General features: G+C 38.8%; 1 long non-coding RNA gene across 1 annotated transcript; it reads right to left on the bottom strand.

Moving 5' to 3' along the window:
- Window positions 1-2,258: 2,258 nt before the first annotated feature.
- LOC307156516 lies at window positions 2,259-2,534 on the bottom strand. The gene is made up of 2 exons (XR_013820727.1): window positions 2,455-2,534; window positions 2,259-2,379 (listed from the first exon to the last, which is right to left on the bottom strand). It is a non-coding gene; the product is annotated as an uncharacterized lncRNA (long non-coding RNA).
- Between the last annotated feature and the right edge of the window lie 1,380 nt (window positions 2,535-3,914).

Genomic DNA, 3,914 nt, shown 5'->3' with positions numbered 1-3,914 from the left:
AGCATGCGGACTTCGGATTACCTAGGCTGACGATGGCAACTTAAATGAATGGGAAAATTCCCATGAACAACCTTGTTCCCCTTACTTTAATAATGGTTAAAAAGCGTTTGGATTGAGGTCATGGTGCAAAAAACCCTAGGTTAATTTTACTCCAAACCATCCCTTTAAGACCCAATGTAAGTTCTTCTCATATTGAACCTCCCATCTCTTGACTGCATCCTGCCTCTTGGAATCTTTTTGATACTACCTTGCTACTGGTACTTAAAGACACCATCACTATTCTTAAACACACCTTTTGCTCTTATGATATCATACACCCTAGATTTTTAAAACTAATTGTTGATTCTATTGGGCCTGGTTTGGTGTCTTTTCTTAACAAGTGTCTTTCTACCGGCTCTGTTCCTGATAATCTCAAAGTGGCTACTGTTACTCCCTTGCTCAAATAGCCCTCACTGGATCCTTCTGTGTTGAACACTTTTCATCCAATCTCGGTTTTATCATTTATCTCCAAGGTTTTGGAAAAAAAATTGTGTTTGAGCAACTTTAGTCCTTTCTAAATTGTAATTGTATCTCTGCGATTTTCCAGTCTGGTTTTAAATGCTAAATGACTTTTTTTTTTTAACTACTGACTCTGTGGTCCTTGTTCTCTTAGATTTAACTGCAGAATTTGAAACTGTTGACCACTCCATACTAATTTCTAGGTTAGAGTCATGTGTGGGGATAAAAGGTACTGTCCTCAAGTAGTTTCAGACTTATTTATCAAACAGAAAGTTTTTGGTCAAGATAGGTAATTTCTCCTCTTCTGTCGCTCTCCTCTCCTGTGAGGTCCCACAAGGCTCGATCCTGGCACCCTCCCTTTTCTCGCTGTACATGCTACCATTGGGTTCTATTTCAAGAAGACATGGTGTTTCCTTCCATTTTAATGCTGACGACACCCACATATATATACCTTTAAAGAGAAATGATCCGTCTGCATTAATTTCTCTTTTATTATGCGTAGATGGGGTTAAATCTTGGCTTGCTCAAAACTTTTTGTCTTTAAATGAAGACAAAACTGAGGTGATAGTTTTCGGCCCCACTGATAATTTTAAGACCACCAGCATCGATTTGAGGAGCTTATCTGCATTCAGATCTACGCATGTGTGGAATTTGGGTGAGCTTTTAGATGGGCCTTTAAAACTTGACAAATATCTTCGGTAATTGGATCTAGTTTCTAGTTTCTAATGTCTAAAATTAAACACTTCCTAACTGACAAAACAGAGATGGCTGTTAATGCTTTTATTACTTCGTTCGTTTAGACTACTGCAACTTGGTGATGTAAGGCTTGGATGCTGCCGCTTGGCCATGGAAACCCATTCCATGAAGCTCTACACACTGTTCTTGAGCTAATCTGAAGTCCACACACAGCTATTGACTGCAGAAAGTTCTTTTGCACACTGTGAGCCTCAGCATGCGCTGACTCCTCGCTGTGATTTTGCGTGGCCTACCATTTCCTGACTGAGTTGCTGTTGTTCCCAATTGCTTCCACTTTGTTATAATATCACTAACAGTTGACCATGGAATATTTAGTAGTGAGGCAATTTCATGAATGGACTTATTGCACAGATGGCAACCTATCAAGGTCCCACGCTTGAATTCACTGAGCTCCTGAGAGCGACACAATCTTTCACAGATGTGTGTAGAAGCGTCTGCATGCCGAGTGCTTGATTTATACAACTGTGGCCATGGTAGTGATTGGAACTCCTGAATTCAATGGTTTGGAGGGGTCTCCCAATACTTTTTGCAATATAGGTTAGATACAGACAGACAGACAGACAGACAGAGAAATAAGCAGATAGGCCTACGTCCTGATTTTAACATGATCTCAAAATTGAATTTTTGGAAATGTTGACTCTTGGGTATGACAGAAGCTCATCTAGTTGAAGAAGACTGACGGATTAGTGTGTACATAATTATGGAATATAGATATGAAGTTCGACAACAATGATTTTTGTTTTTTTTAGCAGTATTTATTAGCCCAGATCAAATTACAGACACACTTCTGAAAACAATGTGTAATTAAGCATTCTAGCTTTTCTACTTGATTACTCATAAAACAACCCTGAACAAAAGAAGTATAACTACACAAGAGTTCATAATTAAACAAGACACACTTAGAAAGAAGATAAATAGTGATAGACGTCCTCTGTTGTTTAGCATTTGCCCAGTAAATAACTAACATGATTGAATAAAAGCTTGAACAGCATGTTCACGGTTTCTTTAAAGGCAAGTCTGGCAACTCTTCCGGTCCTTCGTTTGGAAGACATTCCCATCGGATTGGGTTCTCCATGAAAGTTTAGCTTCTCCTGCCAGTCCCTTCTCCTTCAGGATCTGCTCCATCTGAAGAACACAACCAGACTTTTCAATGATATTTCTGCTGTCTTTTTCCCCCAGTGGAATTACAAGAGGACTCACCTTCGCTAAAATCTCTTTCTTCACTTCCGGATCGTTCAGATCTTGACCTGATTTCACCTCCAGTCTCACGATCTGTCTCTTCTTCTCTGTGGGACAAACACACTGATGAAGTCATAAAGAACGCTCTACGATCAAGCATAATCTGAGAACGATGATGAACACGTTTTAAGATGTTATGGAATTTGTCATTACATCCGATTCTAAACATCTACAATCGTGTTTGATGCTCAATATTAATCTGCTGCTGTACACATCTTCAGCTAATTCAGGAAAAGAAATTACTAAAACACGCTTTGAAATCGCTGGTGTTTCTGACGTCACAAACTACCTTGTAACCAATCAGATCAACGTGTGATCTTCAACCAGTGGATCTCTGAGCTGAGTGAGTGAGTGGAGGCGGGGCTCATTTGCATATTCATAGAACCGTGAATACTAAATGAGGCAAGGGTGTCGAGTTACATTCAAGATATTTTAAGGCATGAAGACACTTTTTTTTAAAGGAAAAAACTTTTAAATATGTCATTTTGGGGATAAAATATGAGATTAAGGGATACAATTATTGACTACTGGGAGACTTGTATATTTTAAGTGTATATTTTTCCATTCAAGTTAGATGTCACCCTTATTGATGTTCATTAATTGCCACTTTCATCAATATGATGTTGATCAGCTCATTACCTTTAAAGGAGAAGAAAAGTCACAGCGGAAAAAGAAAATTCTTAATGCATAATGCATTTCATTTCAGAAAAAATTTGACTTTTAAAACACTAATAAAATCAAAATATACGGCACAGCCTAATTTGAGAGGCATCTGCATTAGATTTCTGCATGTGTGAGGCCAAAAACATTCAAAGATGTAATTCTTAATTTCTTCTTGAGGAAAAAATGTGTATGTTAAGATGATCAACTCACCACGATAACACACAAAAGGAAATGTTGACGAACATTCCACGTCATTCCACTGGTTATATAAAACATGAACACACCACTGTGCACCACCGTAATCGTTGGGTTGGTTAAGAGCCCAGTCTGAAAACGTGGATCCGCTCTGATCCGACCAGATTAAAGGAGTCTCACTCGAAGTCCGATAGAGTCCGATCCAAGCTGTAGCGTTTGCCAGAACTTTTAACAGATTGTCGTAGTCCTCCTTGTCATTAACGGTGGCGAGATCAGTGTAATGCTGTCTGCAGTAGGTCTGAGCCACAGACCAGTTCACTGTCAGAGGAACGAAGACGAAGTTATGAAGCTGTGAGAACGCCGCGGGCGTCAGAGCTGAAACACAACAAACATGCAAACATCTCATCTCAAGCGTTCTGGACGGAAAATTTGAAAGTGAAATACAGTCAAATAATCAATGCACGATCAAGAGTTATTGAAACCTTTAGTATAACAATACAAACTACAGTATTTATGTGCAAAAGTATTATACACAGTAAAAAGTGATAATCAGTTGTTTCTAG

Source organism: Squalius cephalus (genome assembly GCF_949319135.1).
Source record: "Squalius cephalus genome assembly, chromosome: 3".
Taxonomy (NCBI): Eukaryota; Metazoa; Chordata; class Actinopteri; order Cypriniformes; family Leuciscidae; genus Squalius; species Squalius cephalus.
The sequence above is the reverse complement of the archived record's forward strand: the minus strand, read 5'-3'. Positions and strand labels throughout refer to the sequence as shown.